Here is an 18,970-nt window from a genome sequence, read left to right as displayed (position 1 = left end):
CAGAGATTACTTTAAAAATAAAGAAAGCTGGCTGGGTGTGGTGGTGCATCCCAGCAGCTTTGGAGGCTGAGGCAGGAGGATCGCAAATTCAAAATCAGTCTTAGCAACTTAGAGAGGCACTTAGCAACTCATCTAGTCTCTCTAGCTGAGTAATGAAATACATATATTTTTTTAAAAAGGGCTGAGGATGTGGTTCAGTGTTTAATCACCTTTGGGTTCAATCCCCAACACCAAAAAAAGAAAACTGTAAAACTTGCAAAATGAGTCTGTGACAACCAAGTTGTACCATTTGTTCTGAAGAAATCCAGAGGAAATAAACTGTGTTATTTATCTGTTGCAATATAAAAAATTACTCCAAAACTTATTGGCATAAAACAAAAAAAAACACATTATCTTATAATTTTCTGAGGGTCAGAAATTGATTATTGAAAATCACTTGCCAAGACTTGATATTTGCAGTGTCTTCTCCATTTTCCTTGGCATTTCTCACCTTGATCTCTGCAGTCACCTCCCAATCAGGCTTTCTGCTTACAGACTTTCTCTAATTCAATCCATGTAGTATATGGTTGTCACATTTATTTTCCTAAAGCAGATGTTCTCTTGCTGACAAACATTCTAAGAGTTTACATGGCCTAGACAGACATTTGAGGCTGTGTATACTCTGGCTCCAAATTGCTGGTCCAAATTTATTCCCTTCTATCCTCCCTTGTCCACTTATGTTCTGTGTACACTGTGCTTGGAATAGTCTTTCTTCCTTCACTGCTGAATGAGTCTTTCTGCCTGGAATAGTCTTTCTTCCTTCACTGCTGAATGAGTCAACAAAAAAAAAAATCTATCCTTTAAGGACTCTTCCAATGTCATCTTTTCCAGGAATTTTTTTCCCTTCTCCGAACACTAGGACTGTTGCCTGGACTTTTTTTTTTTTTTTTTTTTTGAGCACTTGTCACCTTCCTCCTTGAATTGTCTTACCTATTACTAGCTTAAGCTCAGGATCCTTGTTGATTTAGCTTTGTGCTTTCTGTGCATTAGCATCTGGAACTTTGCTGGTGCTCACTCATTTGTTGATGCTAAAAGTCAGGGTGAAAACCAGACTTTCAAGACGTGTGCATTCATTGAGGGGATTTTTCAAGAGCTTGTCGTAGTGCATATTAACTTACTTGGATTTGTTTGGTGCTAATTGAACTGGAAAATGTGCCATTGGCATCAAGGTATAGCAATAACCTAAGTGTTCATTGACAGATGAGTGAAAAGAGTAAAAGGTGTATGTATACACATACCCACATTGTAATATTATGCAGCCTTAAGAACAAAGGGAATCATGTCATTTATGATAAGGATGAACCTGGAGAACATTTTGCCAGGTGAAATAAGCCAGACACAGAAAGACAAATACTGTGTGGTCTCACTTATATGTGAAATCTAAATTTTTGCTCATAGACACTAAGGGTAGAAAGGTAATTGCCAGGGGATGAAAGGTGGGGAAAATGGAGAGATGAAGGTCAAATGGTACAAGTTTATGTTATAAGATAAATAAGTTCTAGAGACCTAATGTACAGCATAATAACAATAGTTAATAATACTGATTGTGTCCTCGAAACCTATTGAGAGAGATTTTTAAGTATTCTGCGCGCACAACACATACACACTTGGTAAATATGAGTACCTGGTTTGCTCTCCAGCACTGCAAAAGTGAAAAACAGGTTCCTTTGTGAGATGATGGGTGGACTAGTTGATTGTGATAATGTTTCATAATGTATATGCCTATCAAAACATCAGATTGGGTGTGATGGCACATGCCTGGAATCCCAACGATTCAGGATGTGAGGCAGAAGGATCAAAAGTTCAAACCAGTCTCAGAAACATAGGGAGACCCTAAGCAACTTAGGGAGATCCTGTCTAAAAAAAAAATAATAAAAATTAAAAAGGACTGGAGATGTAGTTCAGTGATAAAGCATCCTTGGATTCAGTCCTCAGTACCCACCCCAGATTGTATATTTTAAATATGTATAATTTTTGTTCATCAGTTATGCCTTAGTAATATTGGTAATATAATACTATAGTGGCCTCTTTAATAGGAATAAAGCAAAAAAAAAAAAAAAAATTGTTCCTTTAGACAACTTGAAGCCAAGAAACTAAGTTAAAACAAATAAGCAAATGAATATAAATTTGCACATTCTGAATTTACTAAGCTAGTTTGCTTAATTAGTATTTTATGTTCTTACAATCACTTGTCTGAAATTGTCCAGATTTTCTTTTAATAATACCTTGTTTTATACCTGGCAGCTTAAAACCCTAAATCTTACTAGGCAGCTTTGGTGGGTGAGGCAGGAGAATCACAGGTTCAAGGCCAGCCTCTTCAATTTAGCAAGACCCTGTCTCAAAATAAAAAATAAAAAGGGCTGTGGTGGAGCATCCCTGAGTTCGATCACCAGTACTGAAAAAACAATTACATTTCAGTTACATTAACCAATACATTTTAGAGCATTCTTTTTTTATCTCTGAGTCTTAGAATTTTAGTATGTAAAATGAGAACATTAAACTAGATGATTTCAAATTTTTTATTTTATGAGTCTATGATGCAAATTGTGGATATTATGATCTTTCTCCTAGTAAAGCTAACAGATGGTTCTCATGTAACCAGGACTAAGTTAATCTGTTAATCATGGAATATGGTTTATGTGACAGTTATTTGTTTTGTTAAGCTTGGGTAACTAATCAGATATTATTGTTTTCTCCTTTTATCTCCTCACAAGTCAAACAAAATATATCACTGTTTTAATATGTATGTTTCTTTTTATTTCTTTAGTAGTAGATGGACACAATACCTTTATTTTATTTATCTATTTTTATATGGTGCTGAGTGTCGAACCCAGTGCCTCACATGTGCTAGGGAAGTGCTCTACCACTAAGCTCCAGCTCCAGCTTCTAAATATGTATATTTCTTGCCAGGTGAAGTGGTGCAGGCTTGTAATCCCAGCTACTCAGGAGGATGACAAGTGGGAGGCCAGCCTGGGTAATTTAGTTAAGCCTTCAGCAACTTGTAAGATCCTTCACAAAATAAAAAAAATTAAAAGGGCTGGGGATGTAACTCAGTGGTAGAGAACCCCTTAATAATTAAATTAATAATTTAATTATTATTTAGATAATAGGGATGGGTCCTATTTCTGGTATGGTAATAAGTTCTCAATAGATCAACTGTCCAATAAACAAATTCTGGACCAAAACAAACAAAAAACAAAAACAAAAACAAAACACAGGTATCTGAGAGCTGTGGGGAATGCACAGGTAAGAGCAGAGGTTGGTGGCTTTAAGTTTTGCTAGAAAACCTACCCTATTTCTGTCCTCAGGAAGGCATTGCCCAGGGAAGTCTTAGCTATTGAAGATAAGGGGAGAATATTGAAAAGAAGAGATTCAGAATTCTGTGAGTGGTTTCTGCCCAAGTTACTGGCTGGTCTTTGGGCTATGCCTGCATGGAACAGGCTACAAATAATTCTGTCTACCACAAATGAGAGTGCGTGTGCAGTCTGAATCTAATCACTTTAGTTGCTTGCTGAAATAAAAATATCAACATCAACATTTTTGAAGGGTGTATTAATTTTTCTTGCTATAACAACAAATAAGTGCAGACTTAAAGGTTTACAACAATCAGATTTATTCTCATACATTTCTGGAGGTTTGAAGTCTGACATGGGTCTCACTGAGCTAAAATCAACATGTCTACAGGACTGTGTTTCTTCTGGAGGCCTTAGGGGACAATCTTTTACCTTGCCTTTATTTATTTATTTATTTATTTATTTGGTACCAGGGATTGAACCCAGGAGCACTTGACTGCTGAGCCTTATCCCTTACCCTTTATTATATTTTATTTTGAGACAGGGTCTCACTAAGTTGCTTGGGGCTTTGTTAAATTGCTGAGACTAGCTTTGAACTAGCGATCCTTCTGCCTCAGTCTCTTGAGTAGCTGGGATTACAGGTGTACACTGCTGTGCTTGGCACTTTTCTCTGTTTCACATCATTATCATCTGTACTATTTCACAATAAAATTTGCTCCACTCAAATTAGAAGGACACATAGAATTAGAGCAGACAACAGTCAGATTTATTCGAATAAATGCTAGAAGCCCAAGGACTTTTAAGTATTGAATGTTTACTGGGACATGCCTATTTATTCATATTAAAATAGCAATATTAGAAATGAAAGCTGCTGCAATGAAAATAGAACCTAGGGATGTGGTTGTTAAATATAACTAACTACATTTTAAATAAAAATACCACATATTTCCTGGTAAGTTTCAGGTAAATAAATTTCTATCTTCAGAGAAAAAGGTCAGAGGTAATTACAAAGAAGGTGCTTTGTATAATCAGACCCATTTTTAAAACAGTTGAGATTCTTTGGGAAAATTGCATTAGTTCTCCTTTTTATCATAGATTCCTGTTGGCCCTTGTTGTTGACAATCCATTTCTGTCTGCACCTTTGAGTCCACTTTGCCTTTTTTTTTTTCATTTTTATTTTTACAGACTGCATTTTGATTCATTGTACACAAATGGGGTGTAACTTTTCATTTCTATGGTTGTACACAATGTAGACACACATTCATGTAATCATACATATTCATAGGGTAATGCTATCTGTCTCATTCTACTATCTTTCTTTTCCCCACTCCCTCCCACCCCATTTTTCTCTATACCATCCAAAGTTCCTTCATTCTTCTCTTCCCCCTGCCGCCACCACCCCTTGTTATGTATCGTCTTCTACTTATCAGAGAAAACATTTGGCCTTTGGTTTTTGGGGCTTGGCCTATTTCACCTAGCATGATATTCTCCAACTCCATCCATTTACCATTTATTCCATCCATCCATTTATGGTGAATACCATAATTTTATTCTTCTTTATGACTGAGTAATATTCCATTGTGTATATATACCACAGTTTCTTTATCCATTCGTCAATTGAAGGGCATCTTGGTTGGTTCCACAATCTAGATATTGTGAATTTAGCAGCTATGAACATTGATTTGGCTGCATCACTAGTATGCTGATTTTAAGTCCTTTAGATATAAACGAAGGAGTGAGATAGCTGGGTCAAATGGTGGGTCCTTTCCAAGTTTTTTGAGGAATCTCCATACTATTTTCCAGAGTGGCTGCACCAATTTGCAACTCTACCAGCAATGTATAAGTGTGCCTTTTCCCCCTATATCCACACCAACACTTATTATTGCTTGTGTTCTTGATAATAGCCATTCAAATTGAAGTTAGATGAAATCTTAGGGTGGTTTTAATTTCCATTTCTCTAATTACTAGAGGTGATGAGCACTTTTCATATATTTGTTGATCACCTGTATATCTTCTTTTGTGAAGTGTCTGCCCAGTTCCTTAGCCCATTTATTGATTGGGTTCTTTGTGTTTTTGGTGTAAAGTTTTTTAAGTTCTTTATAAATTTTGGAGATGAGTGCTCTGTCTGAAGAGTGTGTGGAAAAGATTTTCTCCCACTCCATAAGGCTCTCTTTTCACATTATTGTTTGTTTCCTGTGCTGAGAAAAAGCTTTTTAGTTTGAATCTATCCCATTTATTGATTCTTGCTTTTATTTCTTGTGCTGTGGGAAGTGGGTCTTGTTTAGGAAGTCTGGTCCTAAGCCAATGTGATGGAGATTCAGGCCTACTTTTTCTTCTACTTGGTGAAGGGTGTCAGGTCTAATTCCTAGATCCTTGATCCATTTTGAGTTGAGTTTTGTACAGGGGGAGAGATAGGGGCTTAATTTCCTTTTACTCATGTGGATTTCCAGTTTTGCCAGCATCATTTGTTGAAGAGGCTATTTTTTCTCCATTGTATGTTTTTGGCACCTTTGTCTAGTATGAGATAACTGTACTTATGTGGGTATGTTTCCATGTCTTCTATCCTGTACCTTTGGTCTACCTGTCTATTTTGGTACCAGTACTATGCTGTTTTTGTTACTATTGCTCTATAATAGAGTTTAAGGTCTGGTATTGTGCTACCTCCTGCATCACTCTTCCTGCCCAGGATTGCTTTGGTTATTCTGTGTCTTTTATTCTTCCAGATGAATTTTGTGATTGCTTTCTCTATTTCTATGAGAAATGTCATTGGGATTTTTAAAAAAATTTTTAGTTGTATATGGATATGGTACCTTTTTAAAATTTATATGTGGTGCTGTGGATTGAACCCAGTGCTTCACATGTGCTAGACATGTGCTGTACCACTGAGCCACAACCCCAGCCCTGTCATTGGGATTTTAATTGGAATTGTGTTAAATCTATGTAGGGCCTTTGGAAGTATGGCCATTTTGATAATATTAATTCTGTCTATCCAAGAACATGGAAGATCTTTCCATCTTCTAAGGTCTTCTTCAATTTCTTTCTTTAGTGTTCTGTAGTTTTCATTGTAGAGATCTTTCACTTCTTTGGTTAGATTGATTCCCAAGTATTTTATTTTATTTTTTGAGGCTATTGTGAACAGAATTGTTTTCCTCATTTTTGTTTCAGATGATTCATCACTTATGACTAAAAATGCTTTAGATTTATGCATGTTGATTTTATATCCTGCTATTTTGCTGAATTCATTTATTAGGTCTAGAAGTTTTCTGGTGGAGTTTTTTGTATCCTTTAAATATAGAATCATGTCATCAGCAAATAGTGACAGCTTGAGTTCTTGTTTTCCTATTTGTACCCCGTTAATTTCTTTGGTCTACTTGCTCTGGCTAGTATTTCAAGGATGATGTTGAATAGAAGTAGTGAAAGAGGGCATCCCTGTCTTGTCCAGTTTTTAAAGGGAATTCTTTCAGTTATTTTTCCATTAAGAATGATGTTGGCCATGGGCTTAGCATAAATAGCCTTTACAATGTTGAGGTATGTACCTACTATCCCTAGTTTTTCTAGTCTTTTGAGCATGAAGGGGTGTTGTATTCTGTCAAACACTTTCTCTGCATATATTGAAATAATCATATGATTCTTAACCTTAAGTCTATTGATGTGATGAATTACATTTATTGATTTCCAGATGTTGAACCAACCTTGCATCCCTGGGATGAACCCCATGTGGTCATGGTGCACTATTTTCTTAATATGTTTTTGTATGTGATTTGTTAAGGATTTTGTTAAGGATTGTTGTGTCTGTATTCATCAGAGATATTGGTCTAAAATTTTCTTTCTTTGATGTATCTTATCTGGTTTTGGTATCAGAGTGATACTAGCTTCATAGAATGAATTTGGAAGGGTTCCCTCCTTTTCTATTTCATGAAATACCTTGAGGAAAACTGGTATAAGTTCTTCTTTGAAGGTCTTGTAGAACTCGGCTGAGAATCTGTCTGGTCCTGGGCTTTTCTTGGTTGGTAGGCTTTTGATGGCTTCTTCTATTGCACTGCTTGAAATTGATCTGTTTAAATTGTGTATATTCTCCTGGTTCAGTTTGGATCATATGTCTCTAGAAATTTGTTGATGTCTTCAATATTTTCTATTTTATTGGAATATAGATTTTCAAAGTAGCTTCTAATTATGTTATGTATTTCAGTGGTATCTGTTGTGATATTTCCTTTTTCATCATGAATTTTAGTAATTTGAGTTTTCTCTCTCTTTGTTAGTGTGGCTAAGGGCTTATCTGTTTCGTTTACTTTTTCAAAGAACCAACTTTTTGTTTTGTGAATTTTTTGAATTGTTTCTTTTGTTTAAATTTCATTGATTTCAGATTCGTTTTAATTATTTCCTGTCTTCTACTACTTTTGGTGTTGTTCTGTTCTTTTTTTTCTAGGGCTTTTAGATGTAATGTTAGGTCATTTAGTTGTTGACTTTTTTTATTCTTTTCTTGAATGCGCTCCATGCAATGAATTTTCCTCTTAGTACCGCTTTCATGGTGTCCCAGAGATTTTGATATGTTTTATCATCACTCTCATTTACTTGTAAGTCCCTTGGTGTTTTCTGTTATCCATGCTTCATTCAATAGCATATTATTTAGTCTCCAGATATTGGAGTACTTTCTGTTTTATTTTGTCATTGATTTCTAATTTCACTCCATAATGATCTGATAGAACACAAGGTAGTGTCTCTATTTTTTTGCATTTACTAAGGACTGCTTTTTTTTGGGTACTGGGGATCGAACCCAGGGCCTTGTGCTTGCGAGGCGAGCACTCTACCAACTGAGCTATATCCCCAGCCCCTAAGGACTGCTTTGTGGCATAACGTGATCTATTTTTGAGAAGGATCCATGTGCTGCTGAGAAGAAAATGTATTCGCTCACTGATGGATGGAATATTGTATATATGTCTGTTAAGACTAAGTTATTGTGTTATTGAGTTCTATGGTTTCTTTGTTTAGTTTTTGTTTGGAAGATCTATCCAGTAGTGACAGTGGTGTGTTAAAGTCATCCAAAATTTTGTGTTGTGGTCTTTTTGATTCCTGGAATTGAGAAGGATTTGTTTGATGAACATGGGGCATAATTAATATCGTTATGTTTTCCTGATTTATGGTTCCCTTAAGCAGTATGAAATGTCCTTCTTTATCCCTTCTGACTAACTTTGGCTTGAAGTCTACTTTATCTGATATAAGGATGAAAACCCCTGCTTTTTTACTGAGTCCATGTGCATGGTAGATTTTTTTCCCATCTTTTCACCTTAAGTCTGTGGATGTCCTTTTCTATGAGATGAGTTTCTTGAAGGCAGCATATTGTTGGGTCTTTCTTTTTAATCTAATCTGCCAGTCTTTGTCTTTTGATTGATGAGTTAGGCCATTAACATTCAGGGTTATTATTGAGATATGATTTGTATTCCCAGTCATTTTGGCTTATTTTTGGTTTTTAACTTGACTTGGTTTCTCCTTTGATTGGTTTTTCCTTTTAGGTAGTTCCTCCATTTGCTGACCTAAATTGTTTTTCATTTCCTCCTCATGGAATATTTTGCTGAGAATGTTCTGTAGTGCAGGCTTTCTATTTGTAAATTCTTTTAACTTTCATTTATCATGGAAGGATTTTGTTTTGTCTTCAAATCTGAAGGTTAATTTTGCTGGGTATAAGATTCTTAGTTGGCAACCATGTTTTTTTCAGCGCTTGAAATATATTGTTCCAAGCCTTTCTAGCTTTTAGGGTCTGGGCCAAGAAATCTGCTGATATCATTGTTTCCCTCTATATATAATCCAATGCTTTGCTCTCGGAGCCTTCAAGATTCTATCTTTATTTTGTATGTTAGCATTTTTTCATTATGATGTGCCTTAGTGTGAATTTGTTGTAATTTTGTGCATTTGGTGTTCTGTAAGCCTCTTGTATTTGATTATCTATTTCATTTTTCAGGTTGGGAAATTTTCTGCTATTATTTCATTGAATATGTTGTTCATTCCTTCGGTTTGTATCTCTGTGCCTTCCTTAATCCCGATAATTCTTAATTTTGGTCTTTTCGTGGTATTGAATAGTTCTTGGAGGTTTTGTTCCTAACTTCTTACCATCTTCTCTGTTTGGTCAACTTTGTTTTCAAGATTAAATATTTTGTCTTCATTGTCTGAGGTTCTGTCTTCCAAGTGATCTAGTCTATTGGTGATGATTTCCATTGAGTTTTTTGTTTATTGTTTCCTTCATCTCAAGGATTTCTGTTTTATGTTTTGTTTTGTTTTGTTGAGAATCTCTATCTCTTTGTTGAAATGATCTTTTGCTTCGTCCAGTTGCTCTTTCAACTGCTTTTTGGAGTGATCATTCATTGCCTGCATTTGCTCTCATCTCATCCTTTGCTTCACGAATCATTTTAATTATGCATATTCCGAACTCCTTTTCTGACATTTCTTCTACCATGCTGTCACTGGATTCTATTAATATAGAATTTAGGTTTGTTTGGAACATTTTCTTCCCTTGTTTTTTCATGTTGTTCATGTACCTTCCCCTCTAGCACTACAGATCTGGGGTATTGCAGTTTCTCCCCTAGAGGCTTATAGTGACCCTATAGGTTTCCAAAACCTTTTCTTTAAGGGGGAGATCAATATTAGTAGCACCCAATACAGACGATATGCAGCTGTAAACCAAATAGCCCCTATGAAGACATTAATAATATTGTCATAATAAACAGAGAGGATGAGTTCAATTATTATCTACAGTATAACAAATAGACCTGCCAAAAGTTCTGCAGTTTCTAATGGAGTACAAAGAGGATGGGGAGGGGTGTAGGATGTAACTGTTAATGGGATAAGAAAAGAGTATATAGAAGTTCTAGATTGTAGAAAGAATAAAAGTGTAATCAAAAGAAGTTGGTTGTTAGCATGAGAAAAGGGAGAAAGAGACTCTGAGGAAACAGGTAAATAAAAGGAAAATAGAGCAAGAAAAATAAATAAAAACTAAAATTTTCAAAAAGGAAAAAAGAAAAAAAACCCCTACACTATAACAGTCATATACTATTCAAACCTCCCAGTCTTCAATAGCCTGATGTATGAGAGATACCTGACAATGAGCTTCCAGTCTCCAGCGGGTGTCTCACGTTGGAATTTGCCCCACCTAAAGATGGGAGCTTCTGCTTCCAGGATAATCCAAGATGGCTGTACTGGCTTCCATACATGTTGGCAAATGGGGAGCTGCAGCTCGGGGCGTGGGTGTGGTCGGGCTGGGGGTCCTGAAGGCCGGGTGAGGTTGTTCAGGCAGGGGTGCTGGAGGGGGGGTGTGGTTGGTCTGGTTGGGGTCCTGCAGGTCCTGTCTTGTCTCAAAATGGCAGCAGCCACATGTAACCAAACCTGCAGGTACTGTGACAGTGGACTTCCAGGCAACATCAGGCAGCTGGCGATCTGCTGGCGGTCTGCAGTCAGTTTGCTGGCTACCGGCAGATGATCAGCAGGTGGACCTTGGGTGGTGGGTGATGGTAGGTGAAAGGCAGGCAATGAGCAGGTAAATGATGGATAATAGGTGCCAGTCAGTGAGCAATCTGCACTCAAAAGTAGTCGATATGCTGGCAGACTGTGGGTGACTGAGGTGGACAAATGGAGTAAACAGCAGGGGATTGATAAGCAGCAAAGACTGCCTCACAGAGAAATAGATATCCTCTTCTTGAAACCTGAGTTATGGAGTGACAAGGAAAGCAGCCTCCCTCTAGTCCTCCATCTTGGATCTCTACCTTTGTTTTTAAATTGGATTCTTGTACAGGTTTTCCAGGCCATATCCAAATGCAAAAGGGGAAGTCATTGGGTATATGGTCCAGCTCCAGGAATTTTTTGTAGATCCAGAGCAGAACTGGAATGATGATACAAGGACAATGCACACCATCCGGCTTAAGCTCCTAAACGTGAGTACCAGGTGGAGTGTAGCAGGGGCCCAGCCCCTTGCGAGGCCAGCTCAGGGCAGGAAGGCGAGCCATGCACCTGCCTGGGATTCCCGAGTATGGCCAGGATGCATCTGCCAGCAGCTTGAAAGCACCAGGAAAGAGGTGGAGGACAGAGCCCACCCTCAAAACCTTCACCCCTGCTGGGTCCACCCAACCCTAGCTCACCAGTGACCTTTTCATTCCTTCTTTACCCTGGGGATTGAACCCATGGGTTCCACTGAACTACACCTCCCAGTCCTGGGGGGTGTGGTTTGTTGTTGTTTTGTTTTTTCCTACTTGGAGACATAGTGTCTCTAGGTCACTGAGGGTCTCCTTAAATTGCTGATTCTGGCCTCCAGCATACAATACTCCAGCTTCAGCCTCTTGAGCTGCTGGGATTACACGTGTGTGCCACTGTGCTCAGCCTGAATTGTGTGAATTACATCTCAAAGCTGTTTTTGGAAATGAAGGCAAACACATTTTTAGATACTAGACAATGAAGAACTCTTTTCCAGTAGAATTATATTACAGCCAAAGCTTAAAGGAAGTGGTTCAAGCTGAGGGGAAATGAGTCCAGAAGGAAACTCAGCAAGGAAGGGCAGTATCAGAAATAGTAAATCACTAGGTAAATAAAAATAAAAAGGTTTTTTTCTCTTAATTTCTTTAAAAACACATCTATTAAAAGCAAATATTAGAACATTGTCTTGGAATTTGTAATGTATTTTTTAGTAAGTTTTTTAGTTATAGGTGGACACAATACCTTTATTTTTATGTGGTGCTGAGGATCAAACTCAGGACCTCAAGATTACTAGGTGAATGCACTACCACTGAGCCACAACCCCAGCCCTGCAATGTATTTAGATGTAATACATACACTGCAACTACAGCATTAAAAAACAGCAAGGCATGGGTGGTAAATGGACCTCTAATGGGTGTAAGGTTTCCACATCCTATATAAAGAGGCACTATATTAACTGAGTAGGCTGTAAAAGTTAAAGATGTATAGTCTTTTTTTTTTTTTTTGGGGGGGGGGGAGTACCAGAGATTGAACTCAGGAGCACTCTGCCAGTGAGCCCCATTCCCAACCTTATTTTGTATTTTATTTAGAGACAGGGTCTCACTGAGTTGCTCAGCGTCTTGCTTTTCCTGAGGCTGGCTTTGAACTTTCAATCCTCCTGCCATAGCCTCCTGAGTAGCTGGGATTAGGGATTACAGGTGTGTGCCACTGTGCCGGACTTTAAAGATGTATTCTTAACTAAAGCAAGAATTTAAAACTCAGGCAAGGGCTGGGTTCAGGAGTTGAGCAAGATCCTGGAATGCTCCTCCTGCATACTTTTTTTGGATACCCAGGTTAAACCCAGGGGTACCTAACCACTAAACCACATCCCCACCCCACTCCTGCTTTTTTTTTTTTTGAGGCAAGTTCTCACTAGTTGCTCACAGCCTCATTAAATTGCCGAGGCTGACTTTGACTGTGATCCTCCTGCCTCAACTTCCTGAGCTGTTTGGATTACAGGCTTGCAACACACAACCTGGCTCCTGCATACTCAAGCTACCAGTCCTACCCCACAGCCACCACAAACTGTTAGGAACCTATGGATTCTTTTTCATGACTTGACCCCAATCTCCTTAACCCATTTCATATTCAACATTAACATTTTTCAGTTTCTGACCTAGCAATTTATTTTCCCATTTATGGCTTTGTGTTGTTACCCTTTGAACTTGACATGCCATTGTACTACTCTGATTAAACTATTTTTTCCCCTAGTCTTTTTGGGGATTTGGATTCTTTCTTCCACTGCTCTTACAGGTCTCTCCTGAATTTTCAATTCATCTCTCTCACACATCTCAAATTCAGCATCCCAAGTTGAACAAATTCATGCTTTTATCTCAGCTTTCCTATTCTGTTAATGGTACTGCTATCTTCAAAGTCCCAGTCTCAGACCCTTGGTGTCATGTTCATTTCCCTACCCAACATCAACCCAGTTATTCATTGAGTTCCCTCTAAGTGCTTTGGTTAAGGGACTGGGGATATAATGGTGAACTAAAAAAAAAAAAAAATCTGTTCTAATGGAACTTACATTGTTTTGGGTATGGACAGACAACAAATTAACAAAATCTGCTAGGTCAGATGGTAATAAGTACCATGGGAAATATAAAATGAGAGATGTGCTGGAGGTGTGGCTCAGTGGTAGAGCACATGTCTGTCATGCTTGAGAAGGCATGGGTTGGGTTCAGTCCTCAACACTGACAAAAATAATGAATGGGGAAGGGAAGGGTGCTCTTTTATATGTGGTGGTCAGATGACAAGGGGACTTGAATAGAGATGAAGGTACTAGGGAGAAGGGAGTGAGGCCTACAGATTTCTAGGGCAGAGTATAACACAGCATGCCTGGTATGTGTGAGGTCAGTGAGGAGACCACTGTGGCTGGAGCTTGGCATACAAGCGCGAAGGGTAGTAGGGTTTGTTGCCCATCTCTCTTATCCTTCTGTTCTCCTCTGACCCATGCTTTCCTCTGGTTGTGACTCTCTTCATCTCTGGATTGCCTTATGAGTTGTCCCACTCAAGTTCATCTCCCCCCATCCATCCAGCACATAAGCCTGGATTAATCTTAAAAGAGGGTTCCTGCCAGGCATGCGTAGCATACCTATAATCCCAGTGACTTGGGAGGCTGAGGCAGGAGGATGGCAAATTCAAGGCCAGTCTGGGTAATTTAGCAAAACCCTAAGCAACTTAGGGAGATCCTGTCTCAAAGTAGAAAAGGCTAGTGATTTGGCTAGTGGTTAAGCACCCTTGGGTTCAATCTCTGATACCAGAAAAAATTGGGGTGCTCATACCACATCACTCCATCTCTTTCCAAAGACTCACTCCCTAGTGTTAGAAGCATTGCTTAATCTGTCCTCTGCTTCTTCCTCTTTTTTTTTTTTTTTTTTTTTTGGTACCAGATATTGAACCCAAGAGCTTTTTATTTTTTATGTTGAGATAGGGTCTTGCTAAGTTGCTCAGGGCCTTGCTAAATTGCTGAGACTGGCTTTGAACTTGCAATCCTTCTGCCTCAGCCTCCCAAGCTTCTAGGATTACAGGTGTGTGCCACTGTGCCCAGCTCCACTTCCTTCTTGAACCTTACCTGTCACCCCCAGCATCTGTCTTAACCAGTGCTTTCCCATGCTGCTCACAATTTTCTTAACCTAGTGTGCCGGTCCTCTCAGTCTAGCCCAAGCCTTTGCAGGAGGAGCCTACCAGACTTCAAGACATCTTCCTAAGATATCTCCTTGACCTGGACCACCATTTAGTTACGTACTTGCTTCATTTTATCCTGCTAATCAGATGATAAACTGCAGAAGGTATTTTATACATGTTTGGTTTTCCTCTTCTCCTACACCCTGTAACTGTACCTTTTGGTTTTGATGAAGATGTCTGCTGGGTGAGTGTGGTGGGGTTTCTTGTGTAAATCCAACCTTCTCAACTAAAGATGTCAGTCTCGTTTCCTAGGATGGAGAAGGTTAGTCAAAAGAATAAATGGTGGGGATTGTGGCTAGAGATTTGCAGCATAGCACTTCAAACTCAAACTCAACTCTGGACTCAGCTGGGAGACAGTTTGGGTGTATGCATGAGGACAGGTTTATTTTTCAGTAGCATGCTAAAATTCTCCCTCTTTTGCTTCTCACTTTCCAGTCTACACTTTTAAATGCCAGGGTGTGTTTGAGAAGCAACTAAAGAACCAACACTGCTGGGTGTGGTGGCACATGCCTGTAATCCCAGAAGCTCAGGAGGCTGAGGCAGGAAGATCTTGAGTTCAAAGCTTACCTCAGCAACTTAGTGAGGCTCTAAGCAACTCAGTGAGTCCTATCTCTAAATAAAATATAAAAAGGACTGGAGATATGGCTCAGTGGTTAAGCACCCTGGGTTCACTCTCCGGTACCAAAAAAAAAAAAAAAAAAAACCAAAGGAAAAAAAAACCAACCCTTGAACCTCAGGAATTTACAGACCTATAGTTGATTAGGTGCTCTTAGTGGATAAGAAAATAATTCACCTGATTAGTTTTTTATTGTATGCCTATGTGTAAATGAGAAATGAATATATAAAACTATAGCGATGTGCTTGTGCTGATAGACAAATCATGGGTAAACAGTACAGGAGGAAACTAGGAATGGACTCATCATAGAGCTTGGCCAAGTTATGCTCTCTCCTACCTTGATCTCATGTCTTTGTCAGTTCTGCTGTACAGATGATCATAGACTGGATGGCTGAAACAACATTTATATCTTATAGTTCTGGAGACTAGATAGTCCAGGTCAAGGTGCTGGCAGGTCCAATGTCTGATGAGGACCTGCTTCTTGGTTTGCAGGTGGCTTGTCTTGTATCCTCACGTGGCAGAGAACAGAAAGAGGAAACAAGTTTTCTCCCATCTCTTATTAAAAGGACATTAATCCCATTCAGGAGGTCTCCACCCTAATGACAGAATTATAGCCCAAAGACCCCACCTTCAAACACCAACACTTAGGCTTCAACATGAATTTATTTTTGGTGATGGTTGGTGGCAGGCAAAAACATTCAGCCCATGGATCTTTGCCTGGTTTGGGATAGTCTTTCTTTTCTTTCCTTATATAAACTTTGCCCAACTTTCAAGGTTCTCAGAGACCACACTGCCTCCAGAAAGCCTTCTACAAGGACTCTTGTTCATTAACCTGTTTTGAATACTTGGGATTAATACCCTTTGCTACACAGTTTAGAGGTTAATGGTGTTCATGTCTCTGTTGCTGTTTTGGGTAATTTTCCAACTAAATTCCCACATTCCCAGCTAATATTTATTAAGAATTTATTAGGCTAGGTGCAGTGGCATGCACCTGTAGTCTTTCAACTACTCTGAAAGCTGAGGCAGGAGAATTACTTGAATTCACAAGTTTGAGACCAACCTGGGTAATATAGTAAGACTCCATCTCAAAACAAAACAAAACAAAAATCACTATTATGAAGAGATCCAAGATGGTGGACTAGAGGGAAACTGCATTCCTTGTCACTTTGTAACTCAGGAGTCAAACAGGAAATACTGTTTCTCTGCCAGTTAGTCTTGGATGCTTACCCATCCCCTGCTGTTTACCCTATTCATCCACCGCAATCACCGGCCATCTGCCAGCATATCACTTGCTTTTTGAGTGCGGATCCCTCACTGACTACCACCTATCATCTGCCATTTGCCAGTTTGCCTGCCTCTTGCCTGCCCATCGCCCACCACCCGATGTCTACCCTTTGATTGTCTGCATTAGCCTGCAGACTGCCTGCAGACTGCCAGTGGATCGCCTGCTGCCTGCTGTTTCCTGGAAGTCCATTGTCACAGTACCTGCAGGTTTGGTTACATGTGGCTGCTGCCATTTTGGGACAATAGCCAGGGCCTGCAGGTTTGCTGCCATGGCTGCTGCCATCTCAGGGTGTGACCACCTTGGTCTGGGGATCCAGGCTAGGGCCTGGAGATATACTGGGGTACCTGCAGGTCTGGTTGCACCTGAGGTCTTTCTGCTCAGTGTGGTAGTGGCTGCCATCTGGCTGCCTCTTTGCAGGGTTGCTCCTTTCTGTGAGTGCCTCCCTGTTGGTCTCTCTGCTAGTAGAAAGGGCATTGAGATCTTTGGACTGCAGCAAGACAGGCCTGGGGAAGCTGAAGCCCAGGTCCATCAGATTGCAGCTGAGTTTACGTGGGCCAGTCTGGGTCTGGCAAGCCTATGGAAAGCCAGAGACTAGGGACAGTTTCCTGGGAAGAGCACAAGTTGAAGAAACTGGGGAGAACTGGGCTCTCTCCAGGTCAGTGAGTCCTGAAGTGTGCAGGAATGGAAGGGGCCAGCTACAATGGGTGGGAAGACTGTAAGAGGGTGTGAGGGCATCTTGCTGTCAGCTCACCCACCCAACAGGTCCGGCACCAACTGGACTGGAGCTGACATCAAACTTCAGACAACCTCACCTATTGGTGGAAAAGGGAAGCTGAGAAAATATTTGAAAGCCAACAGAAGCAATCATTCAATTTTCCATTGAGATTTTCCTCCTTTTTTTTTTCTTTTTTCGCCCTCTCATACCTCTACCATCTTTGAATCCAAATATTTTCATGCATCAATTTATTGAGGAATGTCTGAATAATATATGACAGTTTTGTTGTGTATTCTTATATTTTTACTTTAAAAAAAAAATCTGGGGAAGGCATTGTGGCTTAGTGGTAGAGTGCTTGCCTGGCAATTGTGAGGCACTGGGTTCGATTCTCTGCACCACATATGAATAGATGAATAAATGTCTATCAACATCTAAAAAATAAAAGAAAAAATAAAAAAAAAATCTGTACATGTTTTTTTCTTTCACATACCTGTCTTCCTGGATTCTCTTTCTCATTTATCTCATACTAACAATCAACCTCTATTAATTCCTCCCTTGCTCTTACTATAAATTTTTACCTCTGTCTTCTCTCCCTCTCTCTTATAAACATCACATCTTGCACTACTTCTCTTCTCTTATTCATCATTTAAAAAGGTAAACCCTTTTAGCAAACTTACTGTTTATAGTGTAGACAATAATTGAACACTTTGTTTCTGTCTATTGTGAAAAAACTGTAAACATCTTAATAGGAGCCATTTGTTTAAGGTGGCATATGGTTTGCCTTGGGTGCTGTTAATATTGGTCTCCCCCTTAAAGGGGAGGTACTGGAAGCCTTCAGGAACACTGAAAGACTATAGGGTAGAATCTCAACTCCATACTGCTAGTTGAGAAGACACACAAACAACATGAAAAAATAAGGGAACAAAGTGCCTCAAACAAACCAAGTTGTTCCAACAATAGAATCTATAAACAACACAGTAGAAGAAATATCAGAGAAGGAGCTTAGAAAATACATAGTCAGATTGATCTTTGAAATAAAGAATGGTATTGGAGAGAAAATACAGCAAGTGAAAGATCACTTCAATAAAGAGGCAGAGATTATTAAAAGGAATGAAGCAGAAATCCTCAAAATGAAGGAACAGTAAGCCAAATTAAAAATTCAATGGAAAGTATCACCAACAGACTAGACCACTTGGGAAGACAGAACCTCAATGAAGACAAAATATATACTCTTGAAGATAAAGTTGACTGCACAGAGAAGATGGTAAGAAGCCATGAACAGAATTTCCAATATGGGATAAAATGCAAAGACCAAATTTAAGATTTATTGGAATAGATGAATGCATGGAGATACAAACCAAAGGAATGCACAATCTTTTCAATGATACAATATCAAAAAACTCCCCAAATCTAAAGAATTAAATGAACTACAAGAGGCTTACAGGAACTCAAATCTACAAAATTACAACAGACCCACACCAAGTCACATTATAATGAGAATGACTAACATACAGAAGAAAGATAGAATTTTAAAGATTGTGAGAGAAAAGAAATGAAATTACATATAGTGGGAACTTGATTCGGATCTCAGCTGGTTTCTCAATCCGACCTTCAATGCCAGGAGGTCCTGGAATAACCGATGTCAAGTTCTGAAAGAGAATGTATGCCAACCGAGAATTTTATATTCAGCAAAATCAAGCTTCAGATTTGCAGATGAAATAAAAACCTTCCATGATAAACAAAAGTTAAAAGAATTCATAATTAGAAATCCAGCACTACAGAATTTTCTCAGCAAAATATTCCATGAGGAGGAAATGAAAAGAAAAAAAGAAAGAGAAAAAAAA

At 38.9% G+C, this 18,970-nt stretch overlaps 1 long non-coding RNA gene across 1 annotated transcript; it reads left to right on the top strand.

Moving 5' to 3' along the window:
• The first annotated feature begins 11,073 nt into the window (after positions 1-11,073).
• Positions 11,074-16,877, top strand: LOC306661793. Its single transcript, XR_013763955.1, has 3 exons — positions 11,074-11,251; positions 14,480-14,614; positions 15,619-16,877. It is a non-coding gene; the product is annotated as an uncharacterized lncRNA (long non-coding RNA).
• The last annotated feature ends 2,093 nt before the right edge of the window (positions 16,878-18,970 follow it).

This window comes from Sciurus vulgaris (genome assembly GCF_902686455.1).
Source record: "Sciurus vulgaris genome assembly, chromosome: 5".
Taxonomy (NCBI): Eukaryota; Metazoa; Chordata; class Mammalia; order Rodentia; family Sciuridae; genus Sciurus; species Sciurus vulgaris.
The sequence above is the reverse complement of the archived record's forward strand: the minus strand, read 5'-3'. Positions and strand labels throughout refer to the sequence as shown.